General features: G+C 40.7%; 1 long non-coding RNA gene across 1 annotated transcript; it reads right to left on the bottom strand.

Annotated features, from left to right (window-relative positions):
* Positions 1-6528: 6528 nt before the first annotated feature.
* On the bottom strand, positions 6529-11552 carry LOC136434813 (uncharacterized). The gene is made up of 2 exons (XR_010755790.1): positions 11336-11552; positions 6529-7645 (listed from the first exon to the last, which is right to left on the bottom strand). It is a non-coding gene; the product is annotated as an uncharacterized lncRNA (long non-coding RNA).
* Between the last annotated feature and the right edge of the window lie 446 nt (positions 11553-11998).

Here is an 11998-nt window from a genome sequence, read left to right as displayed (position 1 = left end):
AATGTCCTTTAAAAGGGGTCAGTATGAAATAAATATATACATGAAAAATATTTGAGTTAGGAAATGCGCTGCAGTTTACCTTTTACATCCAGTAGCCATGAAAACGGGACGGCCAGCAGAACGTAGGAGAAACAGCCAAAGTTGTTGACTAGAGCGATGTTACTGTCCGTCCAGCCCAGCACCACCCCAGCCGAGTCCGCGATCGGTCCCCAGGTGTTGCCGATGGTGCATTGCATCGACGCCAACATAGAGAATAACCCCACGATGTACCAGCGTCGCTTGTACACACGACATTTCGGTCTGTCGTCGGTTGTGTGGACGCGGTCGTCGTTGATCGAGGCGTAATTCTGCCCACTGTCTTCCTCTAAAAGTGGCCGAATTTCTCCGTCCTGTTGATCGCCCTTAACGGCCACCATATTGAACGTTACTGGAGTGATAGGGAGTTGTCTGACCGGATGATCATGGATTACAACACGCTTTATCACACAGGCGCCATTTCCGGCCCGTTATCAGTCTATCGAATGTCCAGCCTCTGACCTTGACGGCTTGGGCCTTGGAAAAAAATGTTCTGTTTCTGGTTACTCGACCGACCCTAGCACTAGCAGAAGCATTTTGTAGTCTACCGCTAGCGAGATACATGTGTACATCAAATTTTTGATCTGGCATCTTGTTGATTAATATTCAAAACAGAATCGAAGACGTCTTGCACATTTTCATAAAGGCACACACACACAGAATCCCTACTGACCTACTTTTCTTTCAGTGCCGTAACCGAAAACACAATTTTTTTCTTAGGCCTTGTCGAGCCGGAAGGGAAGAAAAGCTGGCATCCACCCAAAGCCTCCCTGACCTCAGCTCAGGTCAGTTAAGGACAGATCAGAAGGAGTCAAAGAAAGGAGGGGAGAAGACTTGTGATATGAAGGAATTCCTCGGGAGGACAAATAAGAAGGCAGGCTTTGCAAACAAAACGTTACGAAACGCAAGGCGACGGGAGAAAGATATACCTAGAATGTTGACTCAGTATGATATACACTGGGCGTTTCTACTTTCGGAGAATCTTCACAAGTGCTGCAGCCGAAGATGCATACAGGTATGGATATAAAACCAAGGACGAAAAGAGCACACTCCGAGGATCACAGATCTGGTCCCATCTATGACTATAAATACCCACTTCTTTTACGACGTCACAGAAAGGATGGCTATTAATCGGTTCATCAGGAAATCGGAAGCACAAGATGTCAGGTCATACGAGGACAAGGTCGTAAAACAGGGGCTGGGGAGACTAACACCGGCCATCATATGAAATGAAGGGAAACGTCACAGAAAACTGTACATACACTTTTGTAACATAGTGATAATAGCATAGACTAGTTTTCACAAATTATATTCATATAGAAAAAACTTCGATTTTAGGCCTTCAAATGCAGCTGGATCAAATCAATTGTAACATTACATTTATGTTTATTGACTCATATCCAATAGCCTCCCATCATCTTTCCTCTTCATAACAAAAGCCATAACTTGCAAACAAAATCACTGGAGTTGTATAGTTTTTTGTGCTTTAGTCTACATTAGTCTACATTAGTCTACATTGTAAGATTTTAACATGAACTTGTCCCAATAAATGGAATATTCATGTTTATCATACATGAAGATGACCACTGATCAATCAATATCAATTCTAAGTCACTGTCCCACACAGTGCCCTCCCACGACCTTTAATATAGATATACATATGATTGGGAGAATGTCCTTAGTATGTTACAGATGATTTCAAGGTCTTTGAATTCTGACATTGCACTATGTATACAGAAACCTTGCTCGTGACAGTTACAGTGGAGGACTCGCCTATCTTTGCGTCTGTTGTCCACAATCATCTTCAAGTTGTTGAAATACCTGTTGAACATTACCGAATGCACAAAAGTCGTCCTTACATGATAGTATATTCAATACATGGGAACATATATTTCAAGCAGAGGTATCAGTCAGTCGGCTAGTCGAGGCCGTGATTTCTTTCAGTCGGGGGGCCAATAGTGGCCGCTATTTTTTTCGAAGGAGGCAGACGAAAAAAGTCGCGGCCACTACTAGCCCCCGAACCGAAATCTCTGCTTGGAGTCATACGAAACAAATACAGGCACTACTAGCACAACCCCCTACCGAAACCTCTGCTTGGAGAATAGGAACAGATAGGTGGAAGGTGTTTTTGTCAGACTGGGTTCCAAGCAGATGTTGGGTTGGAAAGTCAAAACGTTTTCTAACTGCGAGGGTTCTCAGACAGCTACTCACCTTGTCAGAGAAGCCCAACAGTCAGAAAGTGTTAGTCTTTCGTTCCAACATCTACTAGGAGACTAATTTTCCAAAGAGAAGAGCCTTAAGTGTCATATCTTTAAAGGCAAAGGTGGCCTTTTTGAGGCCGTAGAAGCAGTGGGTCATTATCCAGTGTCTAGGGCAGGTTATTGGAAAGAGGAGCCCATCCCTTTCCTTCCACCACCTTTTTCTCCCCAACTAAGGCCCATTGCCCAGTATCTATCCTGATTCAGAACTGAAGTCAGGTATCCATTTTCACACCTGGGTGGAGTTGTGATAAGGGACTGATCGATATTTATTGGGGGGGAGGGGTGGTGCAAAGTGGGTCCGGTAAAAAAAATTTTTGATGGCCCTCCCCCCGGCTCAAATTTTTTTTCAATGGCCCTCCCCCCCGCCCATTTTTTTTTTTCAATGGCCCTCCCCCCGGCTCTAAAAATTTTTCGATGGCCCTCCCCCCCATTTTTCAAGACTTTCCACATGAACATGTTACTGAATAAAAGTTAGCGGTAGTGATGTTTGACTGGGACAGCGGACGTATTCGGGGTTGTCCTGACGCACACGCAACATATCATTCGCGTCTCTCCCAAAATACATAGAGTCGACTTTTCATTTTGGCATCAGTGCATTATAAGACTTACCTTGCCTCAGCGTTTCCGCCAACCCGAAGGCAATCTAGGGCGGCTCCGGAGGGCATGCTTTCCCGGGAATTTTTGGATTTTCAAGCCTTCAAAAACGCAATTTCTCGCAATTTGAGAGGCAAATCATCCAGTTGAGAGCGGTTGTCAGTGGTTTTGCGCCTTTGATGTACTATCATCGGTGGTTGTGCTAACACGACCCGATGATTTGCCTTTCAAAACGCAGGAAATCGGTAGCTATGTTGTCACTTGTTGCTATTTACCTCTCATACGCTGTTTTACTTTTATATTTATTTGTGTTTTCAGGTACGTGAGTACCGACCAAGTTTCCGAATGGACACAGAAAATAAAACCTTTGATGAAACCGGCTACCATATCATGTTTGTCCCTTAACTTTCGTTTCATGTTCATTCGTATGTTCTCGACCAAAGAGTTTATTTTTATGCCACTAATACCAGGATTTACCCATGAAAATTGCTAACATGGTAAGCTAACCAAATATGAACTTATAAGTAATAATCACGAATAGACTGTAGTTTATTCCGATACAGACATTATAAACGCTACAGTCATCGTAGTACCAAATATGAAACTTTAGTTAATCAAGTGACGATAGATTAGATCCATTCGTGGGTCACAGAAGCAGGGCTGGTATAAAGTTACCATCACAAGAGTCCACATGACATCTGATCAAGGCCAGTTCGATGTAGGGTCGATGCTAGAAAATTGATATGATCCTCCGGTGGCAAAATTCAGCTGGCCAAGACAGTCCTAAACAGCCAAGGAAATAAACTGTGACTACCGGAAAACGCCGCATGCTCCGGCTTCCAGTGTGTTTTCTTCATCCTGTACGTACTATTCCTGTTTCCTATGTATGCTAATACTCGTATAGTCGTGCTGCTATAATTCCAAAGATGGGGTCTTTGCATCGATTTTCCAACAGCAAATTGAACAAGAGTCCGTAGGACACAATTCTCCGTGAAGTATTTATAGTCTGTAAATTTTGGGTGAGGTGTTTGTTCCAGTGATTTCCTTTGCTAGTGACCTGCTCAGCTGTAAGCAAATGGATCTTGATGTAAGGTGTGGAATCACAGACAATTTATTTCTAGAGCCTGGAACTGAAACAGGATGACACTCAGGCTAACTTAACATACCCATTCAGCAACGGAATCGTGGATTGTATGTGGTGCCAGGTGTGAAAAGTAGCCTCCACCAGGCCCTCTTACGGGCGTATGAATCGTACAATTTACCAGAAAAAGGAATAATTAGCCAGTAGAGTCAGTCCTCAGTGACGATCATATTTCGCCCGTTTAGGACGGAGCCTGCAAGTGAAACCCTGGCGTAGTTAGTCTGGTAGAGACTATGTGAAAAGTGCATTTTTGATAAGCGGTAATTAAAGAAGTAAAAATATTGACCCACACAAAATTGCATCTCTGTACAGTCCAAGTAGTGTTTTATAGCAAGTAAAGAAAATGTGTTTATTTATCTTTTTCTTTCAATACAGGAGGGTTCAACCTGCTGAAAAGTACGTTTTTACAACATGGAACAGATAGGATCTAGAAATTCCGGGAAAAGTCACAAATTTAGATCTAGATGGCTTCTTTTGAAGATCAACGAACCATTCAGCCTTACAACTAAAATGTTTCAGAAATCACAAATATGTAGCAAATCCTCTTTCCACAATTTATTGCAGGCATGCCTGATCTATAGCTATCGGTCTATTTGTATTATCGTAACATTTCTCGAAGGTCAAAGGTCACCGGATCTTTGAAAACACCCGGAAGTGACACAGTCTGAGCTGGCCGCGGCCTGCGCGCACTATTCTGAGAGAGATATCTTAACAATCTTTCATCCCCTGTGTAAACGTTTTATATTGTCTCAGCCTCCGTATTACAAACTACAAGTGTGAGAAGTTTGAAGGTCCAGAGATATCCCATTTTCACACTGTGCGTAAAAGTGCGACGGTCGTCTCGTGCGCCAAACTAGTATGCGACCTGCGATTGTACACGGCATACTTAATACACAGACTGAAGCTCACTCGGCACATGTTCGCAGCGAAAACTCACAATTCCCGTTGCCGCATTGGTATGTAACTTGGTATATCACTAGCTAGGTTGCGTGTGGTGATGCACGTTGTCTATTTTACAATGTAACAGTGGCTATACGATCATAGCAAGTAGGAAATTTTCGTACCCCGTATCTGCCTGAAGTATTGCAGTCAAGCGTAACGGGTTATAACATGGTCGCTATGCCAAGGCAGTGGCCCTTACCATTAATTATAGGGGTGCAATTTCGATATTGCATTGACGATAAAAGTAGTTACGGCGTAACAAAGACATTGTGCATCACCACGCCGAACCAGGCAAACGATATGCCAAGTTACACACCAATGCGACAACGGGATCGTGAGTTATAGCTGCGAACGCGCAAACAAATGCATTCCCAATACTCCCAGAAGAAGGTATTCCTCCTTCCCGGAGTAACAAAACCGCGACACAACTTTGGAGTAGGGGGAGGCTCGAGCCGAAGAGCCACCGTCTCTCGTGACACCGTCTCTCGTGACACCGTCGCTCGTGACACCGGAAATAGGAATGTTCCATTACAGCAATGGGGGACGTAACACTTTGTATGGGGTCACTGGCCTTATGAATTCTTTTATTCAAATGGTGTACCAACTTAGTCAATTGTTCGAATGTATTCTTTCACGTTTCAATGTTTGTACTCAAAGCGGAGTTATGAAAATACATATACGGAGATTATTTACTCTTTATTCTGACGTATAAATTTATTATAGTTTTCGATCTGTTTGTACAATTCTTCATCGTTTGCCCTTCTTTTTTTACGTCACGGAAAGGAAACTCACCAGTCCCGTGTTTTCGAAAAGGCCGTATCACAGAAACAATATGTTTTTTTTAAATCTATTTGGTTGCTAATCGGACGATATGCTAAAGAGGACTGTTTTCATAAGCTATACACGAAAAAATCACAAGGGTGAGGTATCTCTTATTTGATTTATGTACTCGTCGTCGAGTAGGGATAGGATAGGAATGTTTCATTAACCCTATCCAGACCGGGGGGGGGGGGGGTGGATGGCTAAAAGTGCCCGTGCCACCTTTGACATCGTATTACTGCCAAACGATGTATGCTAGGACTCCCAAACTTTGTGGCTTTTCCTAAAGTTTTCTTGGGAACAATTTTATAATAATGGTTTAAGTTTATAATTTTTCATGTTGCCATGGCAACAGGTTTATGACCAAAAAAGCCCAGTCTGGATCGGGTTAAAGCGATGGGGGACGTAAAGCTTTGTATGAGGTCACTGGCCTTCTTTTATTCACTGACGACAAACGAAATGTTTGAGATGATGGAATGGTGTACCAACTTATTTAATTCTTAGAATGTATTGTTGCACTTTTCGATGTTTTGTACTCAAACGGAGTTATGAAAAAACATACAGATAAAGGAGATTATTTATTCCTATTGTTTTCGATCTGTTTGTGCAATTTTTTATCGTTTGCCCTTCTTGTTTTTTTCTTAAGTAAAAAGGAAACTCGTCAGTCATCAAGGAAAAAAGTCAAAAGACATCTCGTGTTTTTGATAGCAATATATATTTCATAAATATAGCAGCATTGTTAGTTATAATTTCTAAAGGGTATACACATAAACGTTAGATTTATCGACTATGAAATTTCATTTCATGATCAGACACCTATCAACCATCCTGCATCAACACACACATACACTACACAAGATAAATACTTACAATACTTACAAGCATCATTTATAATGAATGACACTTAAATCTAACAATGCTGACAAACAATCTAATGCAATCTAAATATCACCAGTCTCTATCTTTATACACGAACAAATGCAGCAATTGGGAAATTATATATACATGTAGGAGAATGGTTTGAACATAAATACATGTTGTATCATATTTCTGTGAAAAATCCTGACTATGTTTTCACTGCTAACATCATGGCATCTATGGAATCAATATGTGCTAGTATGATAAAAAGCTTGAAAACTATGTAAAGAAACAGTAACATTACAAGGAAAACTGACCCATGATGACATATGTTAAAGTTTGAAATATGTAGGCCAACATTTAATGGGGCCAGCACTGCTTTACACTTTGACAAGATGACCATTGCCATGTGACTACTCTGCATGTTTTTCCAAACAATGTTTTATCATGTACAACATGTACATATCAGGGCTTAAAATACTTCTTGTATATGTGGCCGGAATAGGGCAGTTAAAATTAGAGTTATTTAAGTACAATGTGTTTCGGACATATTCTAAAATGCATCAGCATGATTATGATAACAGGGTAATATTTCCTGCTGTATAGTGCAAATAGACAGAAACAGACATTCGAATTTGCTACACATTCTACTAAAGCTATGAAGACCTTTGTGGCCCTTAGTCTGACAGCCAGATACAAAAAATGACCCCCCCCCCCCCCAATAAAACTGACATTGAATTACACGAAAGTAAAATTATATGGGCTACAAAACATTGAACACCTATGGTACATCACATCATTAACTTAAGTGTTATACTGTATATATTGTGGAGCTTGTGTGTGTCCTCTCCCCATTCCCATCTACATCCACTGCTGTCATACACTGACAAGGCTGTCAGTGTCTGCATGTTGGACTTCTTGGTGTGAGTTTGGAGTCCTGGTAATGAGCCAGTTCCTAAATAAGAAAAAAAGACCATATGATTAACATAAATTCACATGAAAAATCTCAAATAAACATATATATATATATATATATATATATATATTTGTATATATAGTATGAAGAACTAAATATCAAGTCACACTGGTAACTGGGACATGCATGCCTTATTCCGTCAGATTATCACAAAAGCTAAACAACAAACACGACGGCCTGCCTCATCCGACCGTATGAGGTCTCAGGCAGATATCAATGTGTGCCGTATCAATATTTTTCGTCGAAGAAAAATTCCTTCCACGGGTCTGTGTATATTTCTTACAACTTCTGAAATGTTTTTAGCGAGACTGTCCCATTTTTTAAGTTAGGAGTTATACTCCGAAGTTATGAGGGTTAAGATGGTTCTCAGTATGTGTACTGTGTGATTGAGAGGGCAAAAAATTCTGTTCCCAAAGTATTTCTTCTTGAAAAGAGCCACCATTTTCAAATTCAGCCTCTCGTGGCACTTTTCCTTAATGATGCTTTGGAGCGTGGCTCTTTAGGGAAGATTAAGCACACATGTGTTAAGATAATTATCAGATATAACATTACAGGTACTGTGTATATGAAAGAGCAAAAAAAAATCATTCCAAAAGCCTTTTTCTGTGAAAAGAGACACCATTTTCAATTTCAGCCTCTCGTGACAGTTTTCTATAATGATGCTTTGGGGCCAAATTGGGGGTGAGCTCTTTGGGATGATTAAGCACATTTGTGCTAAGATAGTTATCATATATAATAGTACAGGTACTGTGTAAATGAAAAAGAAAGAAAATTCTATTCCAAAAGCCTTTCTCCTTGAAAAGAGCCACCATTTTCAAATTCAGCCTCTCGTGGCACTTTTCCATAATGATGCTTGGGGGCGTGTCTCTTTGGGATAATTAAGCACACTGGTGTTAAGATAGTTATCACATATAACAGTACGGTTACTGTGTAGATGTCAGAGCTAAAAAATTCCATTCCGAAAGCCTTTCTCCTTCAAAAGAGCCACCATTTTCAAATTCAGCCTCTCGTGACAGTTTTCTATAATGATGCTTGGAGACGTGTCTCTTGGGCTTAATTAAGCACACTGATGTTAAGATAGTTATCAGATATGACAGTACGGGCACGTACTGTGTAGATGACAGAGCCAAAACGTTTCATTCCAAAAGCCTTTCTCCTTCAAAAGAGACACCATTTTCATTTTCAGCCTCTCGTGGCAGTTTTCTCTAATGATGCTTTGGGGGCGTGTCTCTTTGGCTTAATTAAGCACACTGGTGTTAAAATAGTTTTCAGATATGACAGTATGAGTACTGTCTAGATCAGAGAGCCAAAAAGCTCCATTCCCAAAGTCTTTCTCCTTGAAAAGAGACACCATTTTCAATTTCAGCCTCTCGTGGCAGTTTTCCTTAATGATGCTTGGGGGCGTGTCTCTTTGGCTTAATTAAGCACTCTGGTTCTAAGATAGTTATCAGATATGACAGTACGGGTACTGTGTAGATGAAAGAGCCAAAAAATTCCATTCCAAAAGCCTTTCTCCCTCAAAAGAGACACCATTTTCCATTTCAGCCCCTCGTGACAGTTTTCCTTAATGATGCTTTGGGGGCGTGTCTCTTTGGCTTAATTAAGCACACTGGTTCTAAGATAGTTATCAGATATGACAGTACGGGTACTGTGTAGATGAAAGAGCCAAAAAATTCCATTCCAAAAGCCTTTCTCCCTCAAAAGAGACACCATTTTCCATTTCAGCCCCTCGTGACAGTTTTCCTTAATGATGCTTTGGGGGCGTGTCTCTTTGGCTTAATTAAGCACACTGGTGTTAAGATAGTTATCAGATATGACAGTACGGGTACTGTGTAGATGAAAGAGCCAAAAAATTCCATTCCAAAAGCCTTTCTCCTTCAAAAGAGACACCATTTTCCATTTCAGCCCCTCGTGACAGTTTTCCTTAATGATGCTTTGGGGGCGTGTCTCTTTGGCTTAATTAAGCACACTGGTTCTAAGATAGTTATCAGATATGACAGTACGGGTACTGTGTAGATGAAAGAGCCAAAAAATTCCATTCCAAAAGCCTTTCTCCTTCAAAAGAGACACCATTTTCCATTTCAGCCCCTCGTGACAGTTTTCCTTAATGATGCTTTGGGGGCGTGTCTCTTTGGCTTAATTAAGCACTCTGGTTCTAAGATAGTTATCAGATATGACAGTACGGGTACTGTGTAGATGAGAGAGCCAAAAAATTCCATTCCAAAAGCCTTTCTCCTTCAAAAGAGACACCATTTTCCATTTCAGCCCCTCGTGACAGTAATCCTTAATGATGCTTTGGGGGCGTGTCTCTTTGGCTTAATTAAGCACACTGGCTCTAAGATAGTTATCAGATATGACAGTACGGGTACTGTGTAGATGAAAGAGCCAAAAAATTCCATTCCAAAAGCCTTTCTCCTTCAAAAGAGACACCATTTTCCATTTCAGCCCCTCGTGACAGTTTTCCTTAATGATGCTTGGGGGCGTGTCTCTTTGGCTTAATTAAGCACTCTGGTTTTAAGATAGTTATCAGATATGACAGTACGGGTACTGTGTAGATGAAAGAGCCAAAAAATTCCATTCACTGTGTAGATCAGAGAGCCACAAAGTTCCATTTCAAAAGCCTTTCTCCTTCAAAAGAGACACCATTTTCCACTTCAGCCTCTCGTGGCAGTTTTCTATAATGATGCTTGGGTGCGTTTCTCTTTGGCTGAATTAAGCACTCTGGTGTTAAGATAGTTATCACATATAACAGTACGCAAATTTTAATTCCGAAAGTCTTTCTCCTTGAAAAGAGACAGCATTTTCAATTTCAGCCCCTCGTGGCAGTTTTCCAGATACAGACAATCATCTTACCTGGGAGTATGTGGCTCTTTGGGACAATTATCTTTAATTTAGCATGATTGTTTAGAAAATTTGGAGCTTATAGTTACTTTATACAGCTTCAGTAACGGTCAGAAGCAGAAAAGGAATTTGAATAGGTTTTATAACTATCACATGAGTTATAATATGACTAAATAATGTGTAGCATAGTTAATGTCTGTATAGATGGAAAAGATCAAAATCACGAAAAGTCAGGTTGGAATGTTTGTTTGCTAGACAGGTTTATCCAAACATCTGTTTGTTATTGTTGCAAAGATATGCAATAATTTGTCTCATGTGTGCAGTGTTTTACAGTAATATGTCATTCCGAACATTTTCCATAAGTTTTTGTCAAATTTCTCCTTTTTCAACGTTGTCTTCCTTTGTCTTCCTAACATTTCATCAATTCTATATGGTCTGGTTGACCCAAATGGTATAGAGCTGGCTTTGTGAACCAAATTCGTTATCCTGGCATTGTTTGTTTTCGTGTTTAAATTTGTTGTTTTGTGACTATAATCAAATGTTAATATTCTTACTATAGTCTGCCAATAGTGGAGAAAAATCCTCATTATGACAGGCTACAGCCTTACTCCAACAAAGGGGTGTTGCCCAGTACCCGATCAAGAGCAAGAATATCAGGATAAAATTCACACGTGCGGCGTAGTCCTCGCATAGACCAAGGACATTATATAGTGTCCTTGCATAGACTTATGATAATTTTCTAACGTCGGCTACTGTTACGCATGATCTAAAAAGCTCTAGCGGCACGTTTCATGCTTTTAGACTTCTAAAATATTCTTATTATCGTACCTTGTTAGACGTATGCCAGTTTGTATCTATAGTTGTCGATGCACATGCAGTTGTTGTTGTGAAGTCTGCCATATAGTTTCGCTGCTCCCCATGCCGCCCGATGGTCGCCGCCATCTTGGTTTGACGTCATCATGGAACCGCCGCAGACGACACCGCCGCTCGCGACATGTCACGAACGACGGTTTTCTATTCGCCTCTGTGGCTCGAGCCTATGCCAGATGCAACTTTGGACAAGATGGCTGCACAGTACTCTGTGTGTTCACCGCATCCAAACATAAAAGAGAGAGATCACGATCACATTACATTGCAATATTTGTTTGTATGGAATCGAAAGATTAGAAGAAGTTTGGGTGTGATTTCAGTGATTTGTAGTAGTATTCATTTTTGTAACAGATATCAACTTTTTATGTAACGATGTGTTTGCTTTGTTACCTTGTGATGCTGTCAGCCTTCAGGCGTGTCATGGCTTTCATCATTTGGCTGAGTTCTTCCCAGTTCAAGATATAAACAAAATAGTTAGCACCGCGAAAATCCGTATTGCTGTTATTGAAAAAAACAAAAAACATAATGATGGACAACAACATCATATTTGATAGGTGCTTCTTGTTCCAGTGAATCTTCCTCGCGGCCGTAGGACTAGGACCGTCGCGTCGGTTCTTCGTT

The sequence above is a fragment of the Branchiostoma lanceolatum genome, chromosome 5, assembly GCF_035083965.1.
Source record: "Branchiostoma lanceolatum isolate klBraLanc5 chromosome 5, klBraLanc5.hap2, whole genome shotgun sequence".
Lineage (NCBI taxonomy): Eukaryota > Metazoa > Chordata > Leptocardii > Amphioxiformes > Branchiostomatidae > Branchiostoma > Branchiostoma lanceolatum.
The sequence above is the reverse complement of the archived record's forward strand: the minus strand, read 5'-3'. Positions and strand labels throughout refer to the sequence as shown.